This window comes from Notechis scutatus, chromosome 3 (assembly GCF_049901735.1).
Source record: "Notechis scutatus isolate UNSWTSFEM ecotype Mainland chromosome 3, rNotScu1.2, whole genome shotgun sequence".
Classification (NCBI taxonomy): domain Eukaryota; kingdom Metazoa; phylum Chordata; class Lepidosauria; order Squamata; family Elapidae; genus Notechis; species Notechis scutatus.
In genome coordinates, this window is record NC_142011.1 from 174021042 (window position 1) to 174034464 (window position 13423).

A 13423-nucleotide genomic window follows, 5' to 3' on the forward strand; every position below is an offset into this window, starting at 1 on the left:
AACGCGTGCACTTATTCTTCTGTTAGTTTGTCCAATGTATGTGGTGGAGCAGGCGGTGCAAGGGATTTCGTATACTCCTTGGTTTTCTAACTCGATTTTGTCTTTAGGGTTTCTTAGGATGGTGGATATTTTTCTGTTTGTGCAGAATGCTGTTTTAATGTTGTGTTTTTGGAGGATCTTGCTGATTTTGTCTGTAGTGCCTTTTATATATGGGAGGAGGGCTTTGCCGTTCTCTTGTTCTCTGTCTTGGATTTTGGTTGGGGTTTCTTTTTGGATTAGGTGGGTAATCTTCTTTCTTTGGAATCCATTGGCTGTGAGTACGTTGGTGAGAGTGTTTAGTTCGGTTTTTAGGTGTTGTTCATCAGCTAAGCATTTTGTTCTGGAGATGAGTGTCTCAGCTACGGAATTGATCTGTGCTGGGTGGTGGTGTGAGAGTGCATGTAGATAGCGGTTTGTATGTGTTTTCTTCTGGTAGATGGTGTGTCCTAGGGAGCCATTGGGTTTTTGTATACCAAGACATCTAGGAAGGGAAGTTGATTGTTAGCTTCTGTTTCCATGGTGAATTGTATTTTGGGGTGTAGGCTGTTGAGGTGTGTGAGGAAGTTGTTCAGTTTTTCTTTCCCGTGTGGCCAGATTATGAAGGTGTCATCTACGTATCTGAGCCAGAGTTTGGGTTTGTGGTCATATTTTTCTAGAGCTTGTGTTTCAAAGTGTTCCATGTAGAGGTTTGCGATGATAGGTGAGAGGGTGATCCCATGGGTGCTCCTTCTATTTGTTTGTATTTTTGTCCGTTGTAGGTGAAGTATGTATTGGATAGACAGTGGTTGGTCAGATCTAGGATGTGCTGGGGAGGGTTGTATTTGTTTTGGATGGCTGTCAAGGCTTCTTTTATTGGCACTTGGGTGAAGAGGGATATGACATCGAAGCTCACTAGTAGGTCGCTGGGTTGTAAGTTTTGTTTCTTTATGATCTCGATGAACTGGAATGAGTTTCTTACATGTGAGTTGATGGATTCTGCATAGGGCTGTAGTTTGGCGAGAAATTTGGCTAGGTTTTGTAGAGGTGAGCCTATGGAGCTGACTATTGGTCTAAGTGGAGTTCCTTCTTTGTGTATCTTGGGGAGACCATAAAGCTTAGGGCATCTGGATGATTTCTCTCTGGGTATGATTCTTTGCTGGATTTCTTCACTGATGGGGGAGGCTTTTATTTTGGATCTGGTGGTTTTTTCTAGGTAGGTGGTGGGGTCTGTCTTTAGGGGTTTGTATATGGGGTCTAGGGTAGGTTGGTTAACTTGGTTTGGTAGTCAGATGTGTTCATAACCACTGTCGCGTTGCCCTTGTCTGCTGGTAGGATTATTATGCTGGTGTCTTCTTTCAGGTTACGTAGTGCAGTTTGTTCTTCTTTGGATAAGTTGCTTTTGGGTGGTTTGCTAGTGCAGAGGATGTTGGTGATTTCGAGTCTGATTCTATTAGCATCATCAGGGTTGGTTTTGGTCAGGCTGGTTTCAACTCCGCATATGATGGTTTCTGTGGGGATGTGTTTGGGAGCGACAGCAAAGTTGAATCCTTTTGAAAGGACCTTGGTTTCGGCTGCGGTGAGGATCTTGTCTGAGATGTTGTGCACTGTTTGTTTCATGTGTGGCTGTGAGAGGGGAGGAGTTGGTTTCTGGCGTTGTTGTAGTTTTCTGAGTTTGTTGGTGTGTGTGTCTGTCTTGAGGGTGGTCTGTGTTTCGGCTCTCCAGACAGCGAGTTGTTTGTTGTCCCAAAGTAAGGGGTGAATCTTGTTGCTGAGTCTGAGGTGAAGTGTGAGGAGATCTTTGTATATATACATATAGTGTGTGTGTATGTGTGTGTGTGTGTATATATATACTATATATATATACTATATACTATCTCTCTCTCTCTCTCTCTCTCTATCTATACTATAACCAGGTACTCAGGAAACAGTTGATGAAGTATAGACGGTAGTCAATCAAAGCATATGCAATAATATATTAATCCTGCCACAGAGCTGTTTATTAGATTGATAAGCAGTGTAGAGTAGCAATGAAGGCCTTAGAAAAGATATTTATTTGTAGTATTCCACCTTTATTATTTTTACAAATAACTCAAAGCAGCGAACAGTTACAATACATTTTCCTCCTATTTGCCCCACAACAACCCTGAGTTGGGCTGAGAGAAAGTGACTAGCCCAAGGCCACCCACCTGGCTTTCATAGCTAAGGCAGGAGGGTTTACCGCTTTCTAGCTCAGCGGCCCACAACCAGTTCCGAGGAGAGAGATTTTTCTGCAGACTAGAGGGTTTCACGTGCTGCCTGCATCCCATGGATGGGGCTTCCCTTGTTCATGTGGCCCAGTTTCTGGCCACGGATTGGTGCTGGTCTATGGACCAGAGGTTTGGGATACCTGCTCTAGCCTATTTGCCTTAACCACTAAACCAAACTGATTCCCTATTCACATGTCATGATGTGTCTATATTTACAAAGAAGAGAATCATGCAAGCAATGATTTTGTCTGTGTCATTATGGAATTGAAAGTTGGATTTTGAAACAATAGAAAAAATACTGATGTTTTTGAATTTTGGTGTTAGAGAAAACTCTTAAGAAAATCACAGCTATTCAGAAAAAAAAACATAGATTATGGAGCAGGTCAATCTAGAGTACTCATTCAAGGCATACATAACCAGGTGCAAATTATCATATTTTAGAACCATTATGCAAAGACCTAGCTCTTTGAGAAATCTATAAAGACAGGAAAAATGGGAGGATAGAAAACCAGAATCAAGATTGAGGATTATAGTAGCAATTGATGCAGTGGAAAATTTGAAGGACCAGGTTGAAAATAGATGGTTTGGGTGGGGGGGGGAGAAATCTATGAAGTTGCTGAGAGTGGACACCAGCTTGATGATACACATTCAGTCAATTATTATATTCCTATTTATAAATTTTATATGTAATCAAAGATTGTAATCAATCTTATATTAGAGTTGATAACAAATACTTATTTATCTCTGTTCAGTTCAAAATTCTCAGCAAGCCTTGAAACTATAGGTTTAGATGTTATTTGTTGGAACTGAATTCCAAACAGCAAGCCATTCTTAAGATACTTTCTAAATCTCACGTTGGCTTTTATATGGACATTACTAAGCCAAAATAGTTTTTCTTTCAAATGCTGCCATTGGTGTCAGTGTTATGGGAATTGCTTTGATGAATAAATTACATTAGAAAGACAAACATCAGTGGAACCAGAAATAATTTGATGGGATACATTTTTATGAAAAAAGCCAATATCATGCTTTATGAAGGAATTGGAAAGTATTTTTTCAAAATAATTTTAAAAGGGATGTCATAAAATGGCTTTCAAAATCATTTCAGATGGAATTGTTTTTTATTTTCTTTTTCAATTATGTTTCTCTATTTGACAAAACATGTTTTGCAGCAACATTGTGGTTTTTAGTTTGATGCATAGCTCAAAGATTAAAAAAATCCCATTTATGCCTTTTTCCAATTTCAGTATTTCTCCACCCCATCCCTGTGCAACACTCAGCAATGTAGAGTTACTGTTTGCATGCTATTCTTTTTAACCTATTTTCTTTAGTTTCTTTTACTTAAATATTTTTTTTACTTTTGCAAACTTTGTGTTAGTTCTTCAAAAAAAATTGATTCATCCCTCTTATTGTGTTATTGTATGATAAAATTATGTTAATATAATTTTATTAAAGACTGCCCTTCCCATCTCTGTCCACCACTAGCTGGCTGGGAATTATGGAAGTTTAACAGATTTGGAAGCATCACACTGGAGAAGGCTCAGATTAGTACAGGCAGTGTTACTTGTGATGTTATCCCTGGGTTCCCTTTGGCTTATTCCTTTTGTAATAAGCGAATGAATGCAAAATGTATTGAAAAAAATGTTTGTTTCCTTCGCTTATAGGAAGCAATTGACCTATCCTAGGGGTCCTCATGATACAGCCAGATACAGCCCGCTGAAGCCATTAATCCGGCCTATGCAGGACCATGAGGCTGCCCCATCCACATTGCCCCACCTACCCGCCTCTGGCCATGGAGGCCAAAATTGGGACACACAAGGCCTCAGGAGGCCAAAAATAGGCCCATTTTGGGGCAGCAGAGTGGTACTGGAGGCTGGCGCCCAAACGGGACACGTGGTGGCCTCAGGAGGCCAAAAATGGGTCCATTTTTGGGCAGCAGAGTGGTACTGGGGGCTGAGAAGGCCAAAAACACGACGCGCAGAGGCCTCAGGAGGCCAAAAGCGGACCCATTTTTGGGATGCAGAGTGGTATTGGAGGCTGGGGAAGCCAAAAACAGGCCCGTTTTTGGCCTCTTCGGCCTCCAGAAAGGGGGGAGAGGGAGTGATGGAAGGAGAGAGAGAGAGATACACACAAACAGAAGTCACCCCCCCCCCCACCCAAGGCAGCCACATCCCTTCACTAATCTGCTTTCCACCCCAGGAGCAATTAAAGTTTAATTTGTGTGTATTTTTAATGGATTGCTAAATTGGCCGTGCCCACTCATGACCACCTAGCCACACCCACTCAGTGGTCTGGCACCTCAACAGTCTGAGGGACTGTGAATTGACCCCCTGTTTAAAAAGTTTGAGGAACCCTGGTCTATCCTGAGGCATCTAAGTTTTTCACAAATGAAGCCAACTCACAGTGTCATGGCAATTTGGCCATTTGCTTTGGCAGTATCTAGTCCTGTTTGCCTGGAAATAATATATAGATGCTTCTTTGTAGGATTGCAGAGATACAGTTCTAGATAATATAAGGATTAGACATAAGCTGCTATAAAACAGTTATACTCCACTTGCCATAGTGTTCACGCTATGCACTTGATGGCTTTCATTCTACTCCTTATTCACACAGACAAAAATAATGTTATTAACTTTATCGTGGCTATTTTAAACACAATTCATGTACTGAGCATAGTGGTACTGTATTAAGAACAACAATAAGCCACAAATTGTATCAATGCAAGCTTAATAGAAATATGACAAACATGAATATAGTATGTGAAGGTAAGGTACCTTATTATATTCCAAATTCTTTCTTAGATGTTCTTAAGTTGCGGGAATGAGACTCAGGACACCAGCATGATCGTCAATTGTTTTTATTTCTTTCTAGGACTGAGCACCGAAGAAACCGCGGCAGCCCTTTTTATAGTCGGGCTGCTCGCAGCTGTGGCCAGTGACGGCTCTTCAAATTTCCCGCCGCTATGGACCAACCAATTGCAGGTGAGTATGCTAATACATAACAGAAATAAATTAATTAAATGTACTAATCAACAGTGTGAAGTAGTAATCTTCAAAGCAATAATACAAATCTCTGTTTTGGGTTCTTTTGTGAATATATTCCATGAGCTTAATAAGAAATCTATTACCCCTGAATGACCTTGTTTGTTTTCATCTAGATTACTTTTTTTCCCTTGTCCTCCCAACTCCCACTCTGATGCTTTTCTGTTTTACGCAATATAATCAAGTTTCTGCTACCAGGACACAAGAGAGCCAAGAATTCCATTAGGAAATTATGAAGTGAGTGGCTGAATCTTTTCCCACCCCCAAGAATGTAAATAAAGGGAAGTATTGTCAACAGTGCAGTTAAAGACAGGCCTCCAGATAGTAGTATCTCACTGTTGTGTCAAGTGTCCAGCAAGAGAAAAGACAATATCTTGAAGACAGAAAAATGACTCTATAAAGTATGGGTGTCAAACTCAATTGTGTCCCATGACATATCATGATGTTTTTTGCCTTTGCAGAACCGGGGTGTGTGTGGCCTGTGTGTGATGCATCTGGCCCGCGGACCGCCAGTTTGACACCCCTGCTATAAAGGAAGCCAGCAACCAATTATTGTACAAGTTGTAACTTGCTAAGACAGTTGCAGTATTACCTTTGCCACTCAATTTGGATAGAAAAATCACTGTTATGTTCACTCTAACCCTGGTATCTGGTGAAACTGCATCAGTGGAACCCAGAGTCAGGAAAAACCGTAAAATTAAATCTTTAGAGTCATAAAATCCTTGTTTAATTGATGGATGAGCTGAGCGACAGAAAATAACATAACTTGTTAAAGACAACCCTGCACATCTGTTCCATATATTGGGAACATCCTTTTTCCTATATAAATATATCTCAGGAAAGCATATACTAACAGAGGATTTTGAGACAAGAATATTTTAAATCTTGGAAAAGATTATATAATCTCAGGTTATCTGAAAAACAAGAGATATGAAAAATTATGTAAATATTAAGTTAGGAAGAATACCAAAAGGAGAACTCTTCAGCAACATTTCTCCTTTAAGTATTCTTCCTAACTTAATATTTACAATATTTACAAGCAACTTCTGCTATCCAAAATGGAGAAGTCCATTTTTCTGCACAGTTCAAGACAGACTAATCAAAGAAATGCTTTACAAGCCTTGATACAGTCTTGTCTTCCAGGACAAAGCACTTGCTATGCTATAATAGCACAGAATTGCACCTACAAGGTCTTCTTCCTTCTGGAAATATTCAGCCCAAGTTTTCAGAGTATCTTTGGGAACCCTGATTGTGCTTCCAATGCTTCCCTGCTCTTGGATTATGGTAAGACTGACTGATGTGTTGAAAAGACAAATGTAAGCAAAGCTTTTAATATCTGTATATTTTTCCCCTATTTCTCTTCCCTTATATTTTATAAAACATTAAATAATTAAAATGTTCCCATCCTTTCCTAATTCAATTCTCTCATTCATTTTATTTCATTTATTTATTAACAAACATTTCACTAGATTACAATAACTATTTTATCCATCATTTTAATCATACATTGTTTCATATTTTCTAAAATTATTTCTATTTCTAATATAACAATACTATCTTATGTACCTTTGCAAAATCCCTTTTTCAATTAAATTTTCACCCATTATCTCTAAATAGGCCCTGTTTCTCCATATCTTGTTTCTGTCCTTTATAACTTATTTTCCTTCTTCCCTCTCTTCTTCTTCCTCCCCTTTTTACCCCCTTGTCTCTCTAGTTCTAATTCTCTCATCTGTATTCCTCTCTTCTGTTGCTTTCTAATATTATACTTATTTTTCAAGTTATTATTCCTTTTCTTGGTTGTTTTTTCAAATCTTAAACTTTTCATTCTCTTTCCCCACTTTTTTCCCCCACATAAAATTGCTTGTTCATTAAAGATGGCTTCTTCTTTGTCCCAGTCTTCTTGTTCTGCAGGCATTTCTTGTTGTTTCTCATAGTTCGAGATCTCCATTTCTAAGAATTGAAATACGAAGCCAAAAGAACCTCTCCCTTCTTGTGCATCTTCTTTGTACTTTTTAAGTTCCATTTTAAGTGCCATTTTAAACACTTTTAAACAACCCACCCGATTGATTTTAGTCATTCAAATGCAATAAACAAAAATCCAGAGATCACCAAATAATCCAAATACTCCCAAGCTGTTTCTTCATGCTTCTTTTTTCCACTTTCTCTTCCTGGGGTTCTACTATTTTGTTGCCAAGTTTCAGTTAAAATGTATATTTTAGAAGTCTTGTTGAGGTTTTACTGTAAATTCCTTTTAATTCCAGGCAGTCTCCTCCGTTTTTTCCAGATCCTGCCCTTTTATTCTTTTTCTCTCCTTTCCTGCTTTTAAAAGATTTTAAATATCCAGAAATCTTTATTATCCCTTTGACATTTTATTTTCAGCTTAAATGCCTATTGATGTCAAAGTGGATTTTTTTTCCAATTTCTTATTTAGATCTCTTAGCTGTCAGTATAGGGAAAAGGAGAGAAGAAGAAAAAAAAACAAATCCTTTCCCTTTTCTCTCTCCTTCGCTGCTTCAAAATCTTCTTTGGGAACAATGTTACTTTTTTTTTAGTTTAAATTCCAGGGTACCTTAGTTGTTGCTTTTGCAGTTTAACCCAGTCAACCAAAACTTTCTCTTCTTATCTTCCTCCTGCACATTCTTTTCTGGTCGAGTTATTCTTTGAGATGGCCATTTATGACCACTGCTGCAACCGCCTTCGGGAAAGGGAGTAATGGCCAGCTGAGGAGGAGAGATGCGGCTCTCCTCAACCCTGCTGGCAGTCTCCCCCCTCTTCATCACCTCTATGGGGCAGCTTAGCCCCGAAACCAGCCGGCTCGGGGCACTCCAGCGGCGAGCACGGATTGAAACCGCGCACGATCGCAGTTTCGGTCTGTCCACAAAGAGGCTCAAACCGGAAGTCAATATCTGTATATTTTTCACATTGAAAACTACCATAGGATTTTCATCTTAGCAGGGTTTAGTGTTCTGTTTTCAGTCCTAAAAGAAGAAACATATCAATGTACTCCCTTTACAGACAAGTTTTGCCCTTTGTCATTTGGAAGCAGTTGAAATTTTCTTCACAATTTTAATGATTAAATTGATGATAAAATATAATTCTTTATTGGCCAAGTGTGATTGGACACACAAGGAATTTATCTTGGAGCAAATGCTCTGTGTGCATAAAAGAAAAGATACATTCATCAAGAATCATATGGTACAACACTTAATAATAATCAGAGTACAATAAGCAATCAAATCATACTAGGAAACAGACAATATAAAGCGACAAAGTTACAGTCATACAGTCACAAGTGGGAGGGGATGGGTGATAAGGAGTGATGAGAAGATTAATAGTAATAGTAATGCAGACTTTGTAAATAGTTGGGACAGCGTTGAAGGAATTATTTGTTTAGCAGAGTGATGGCGTTCAGGGAAAAACTGTCCTTGTGTCTAGTAGTTCTGGTGTGCAGTGATCTATAGCGTCGTTTTGAAGATAGGAGTTGAAACAGTTTATGTCCGGGATATGAGGGCTCTGTAAATATTTTCACAGCCCTCTTTTTGACTCTTGCAGTATACAGGTCCTCGATTGAAGGCAGGTTGGTAGTAATTGTTTTTTCTGCAGTCCTAATTACTCTCTGAAGTCTGTGTCTGTCTTGTTGGTTTGCAGAACCAAACCAGACAGTTATAGAGGTGCAGATGACAGACTCAACAATTCCTCTGTAGAACTGTATCAGCAGCTCTTTGAACAGTTTGACCTTTCAGAGTTGGTGCAGAAAGAACATTGTTTGTTGTGCTTTTTTGATGACATTTTTTGATATTAGGTGTCCATTTTAGGTGTTGTGAACCTAGAAATTTGAAGGTCTCTACTGTTCATACTGTGTTGTCTAGTATTGTAAGAGGTGGTAGTATGGAGGGTTCTCCTAAAGCCTACCACCATTTCTACAGTTTTGAATGTGTTCAGTTCCAGATTGTTCTGATCACACCACGAGACAAGTTGTACAACCTCTCATCTGTATGCAAATTCGTTTTCTTGAATGAGACCAATCACTTGTATCATCTGCAAACTTCAGATTTTAACAGATGGATTGTTTGAGATGCAGTCATTGGTATATAGGGAGAAGAGAAGTGAAGGAAGCACACCACCTGGGGGGGGGGCACTGTGCTAATTGTACAGGTATCAGATGTGATTCTGCCTAACTTCACCTGCTGCTTCCTGTCTGTTAGGAAGCTTATGATCGACTTATAAGTGTGTTCAGGTACTGCTAGCTAGTTTAGTTTGTTTAGAAGAATGTCTGGAATGATGGTATTGAATTCTGAACTGAAGTCTACAAAGAGGACCCTTGCATAGGTATTTGGAGATTCAAGGTGTTGTAGGATGTAGTGCAGAGCCATATTAACAGCATCATCTGTCGATCTATTTGCTCGGTATGCAAACTACCATATATACTCGAGTATAAGTTGACCCGAATATAAGCCAAGGCACCTAATTTTACACAAAAAAACTGGGAAAACTTATTGACTCGAGTATAAGCCGAGGGTGGGAAATGCAGCAGCTACTGGTAAATTTCAAAAATAAAAATAATTAATTTGGGAAACGATCTCACTATCATGAAAGGTTTAATTGATTCACTAACCCAAAAGAAGATGATGATGACAGCGGGAGGCAGGAGTCACTCTCTTCCCCTCCCTCGGAGGCCCCCTGAGTCAGGAGTCGCTACCGCCGGCGCGGCCCCAGTCCCGCGTCGCCTCGGGAAGGGAAAGGCAAAAAGGAAGAGCCGCGGCAGCGCTTTGCAACAGCAGCAGCGGCACCGGAGGCTCAGGCTCAGCGGCTCCTGGTTTTGCCCCACCCTTCCCAAGGCAACGCGGGACCGGAGCCGCACTGGCGGCAGCAACTCCCGACAGCCCCAGCCGAACACCTGAGCGGAGATGTAGGGAGAAGGCAAAAGCGACGGAAGATCCTTCAGGGGAAACTGAGGGGGAGACTCACCCTTGGTCCAGATGAGCCCCCTTCCCCGCCCCTAAGGAAGTAGAGGCAGCCAGCAAGGGCAGGCAAGCCCCGCTTCACAGACTCCGTCCGTCCTCACTCCCACCCACCCAAAGCCACGAAGTCCCCCAATCGCGCAGCCCAGAATCGCCCTCCCCTCAGGGGCAGCAACGATGCCCGGTTTTTCCCGAGACAAGAAGCGGCTGCTGGTGTCCGGCTTTGCTCCGCTTCTCCGATGGTCCGGCGCGGCCCTGTTCTTTTGGGCAGCCGGGCGCCCGCCGCCACGGCGGCAACAGGCAGTTCCGCCCGGGCTCCGCTCAGGTGTCCGGCTGGGGCTGTTGGGAGTTGCTGCCGCCGGTGGCCCAGTCGTGCCGGAAGGAAGGCAAAGCGCCCTTCCCTTCCCGGCTGGCTGTTGGGAGTTGCTGCCGCGTCGCCCAGTCCTGCGTCGCCTCGGGAAGGGAAAGGCAAAGCGCTTTTTGCCTTTCCCTTCCCGGCTGGGGCTGTTGGGAGTTGCTGCCGCCGGTGCGCCCCAGTCCGCGTCGCCTCGGGAAGGGAAAGGCAAAGCACTTTTGCCTTTCCCTTCCCGGCTGGGGCTGTTGGGAGTTGCTGCCGCCGGTGCGGCCCCAGTCCCACGTCACCTTGGGAAGGGTGGGGCAAAACCAGGAGCCGCTGAGCCTGAGCCTCCAGTGCCGCTGCTGCTGTTGCAAAGCGCTGCCGCGCTCTTCCTTTTTGCCTTTCCCTTCCCGAGGCGCGACGGGCGCGCCCTGGGGCTCCCAACGCGCGAAGGAGCGACCCCAGCGACAACAGCCCCAGCCGGGAAGGGAAAGGCAAAGCTTTGCCTTTCCCCGTTCCTGCGAGCGGACGCAGCCCTGACTCGGGGGCGCGCCGGCGGCGGCGACTCCCAACAGCCCCAGCCGGGAAGGGAAAGGCAAAAAGCGCTTTGCCTTTCCCTTCCCGAGGCGACGCGGGACTGGGCCGCGCCGGCGGCAGCGACTCCCAACAGCCCCAGCTGGGAAGGGAAAGGCAAAAGCGCTTTGCCTTTCCCATTCCCGAGGCGACGCGGGACTGGGGCCGCACCGGCGGCAGCAACTCCCAACAGCCCCAGCCGGACACCTGAGCGGAGCCCGGGCGAAACTGCCTGTTGCCGCCGTGGCGCCGTTGCGGGCGCCCGGCTGCCCAAGTAAAGAACAGGGCCACGCCAGACCATCGGAGAAGCGGAGCAAAGCCGGACACCAGCAGCCGCCTCCCTCGGCGCAGAAAGCCTCCCCAACCAGCCGGCCGGTCTCCTCCTCCTCGGTCACACAGAACAAACAGGCAGAGAAGGAGGAGAGCAGCTGGCCAGCCGGGGGAGGCCTCCCGTGCTGCGAAAGAGGCAGCCAACGATGTCTGGCGCTGTCCTGCTCCACGTGCTGGCTGCTCGGACTTGCCGGGCCCGGCACATAGAACAGGGCGGTGCCGGATGTTGGAGAAGCCGAGCGGAGCCGAAGCGACCTCGGCTCGTGTTGTTTTCTGAGCCCACGAGCCTAGAGCCAGGGCGCTTTCATTGCACGGCGGAGCTTCTTGTCTCGGGAAAAACCGGCCGTCATTGGCTCATCTGGTGAGTCTCCCCCTCAGTTTCCCCTGAAGGATCTTCTGTCGCTTTTGCCTTCTCCCTACATCTTCCCTGTTAAAATTCCCACACACACACACACACTTATTTTCGGGCGGATAGATTTCGTGTCTGAGCATTCTCACATGACGGTGGGTCTTTCCCCCTAAAAACAGTTAAAAAAGAAAAATATATCCTCATGCAAGAACTTTTCTGCTTCTGATTACCCCCATGCTTAAAAGTTGCAAAGGAAACACGGAAGCAGGGAAGCGCCTGCCCAGCTCCGGAGCTCCACACCATTTTTTTTTTCAGAGGGAATCTGACTCGAGTATAAGCCGAGGGGGATTTTTTCAGCACAAAAAATGGGCTGAAAAACTCGGCTTATACTCGAGTATATACGGTACATGGGATCTAACAGCGGATACGTAATCATGATAGTATTTTTATAGTTGCCAAATTCTGCTGTGTTACTAGCAAATAAATGATGAAACTTGGAAATTTACCAAATTCTTTTTATTATTTCCAATGTTTCTGCTATTGCTGTTGATTATTATAAAATTGTATAATTGTTTTCAGTTTATTAACTTCCCGATACAAATTGTTTATAAGTTGGGATAATAAAAATGTTAGGTTAATTTGCTTTTTGGTCATGGACTACAATAAATGATCTGAACTGATCCAAAGTGATTAGAATGCTATATTCTAATTTATAAAATACTGTATATTTATACTTTACTGTTACCCTATATTGACTGCCAGATTGGCACTTCACAATTAAATAAATGGCTCAGAGATACTGTAATTAAGTTTCAGATACACTAATCTTTTTTTTTTGCTTAATCTAAGTTTATTAAAGTATAGCTTACTGATTTTATATAAAATGAGTTAAGATGCTTAAGGGAAATGTATTATCCTTTGGGGAAAAAAGACATGTGAGTACTAATGAAATGAAGAATCATCATGGCACAATGGATCAACATCCAGTAACTCATATATAGAACATTCCCCAAGGTTTCTAGATCCAAACGACTTGGTGATGAGTCTAATATATAAAAATATATACTTTTCTGTTACCATCTAACATACCTCAGTCAGCATATAAGCAGCAAGTAAACTCAGTCTCCCTCATTATGATGTTATCTAGCTTGGTAAAAAAACATCGGCAAAAAATCAGAGAGCACCAAGAATCCAATATTACCTCAAACTTTCTACCTGTATAAAAGAGACCATACTGAGAGGGTCAGAAAGAAAGTTGGGGAAAGTTAGCACAGAATAAAGAGGTGTTGTTTTAAGCTCTTTCCTGTTTTTCAGCTTACTAATTGAGACCATCTTCAAAAGCTTTCCTCTGTCTGTCCCTACAACTAAGAAACCAGCTTTATCTTTTAGCAGTGACACAGCTGCTTTAGGCAGCTCATTTTGCATGACTTTAAACCATTATATCTTAATTATTACTGTATCTTGCAAGAACAATGAATGGGGAAGAACTTTTGAATATTCTGCTTCAGATGCCAAAGCAGCCAAACTAGGCTTATATATTATTCAGTTTGATTTAGGGAGAGAGAGTC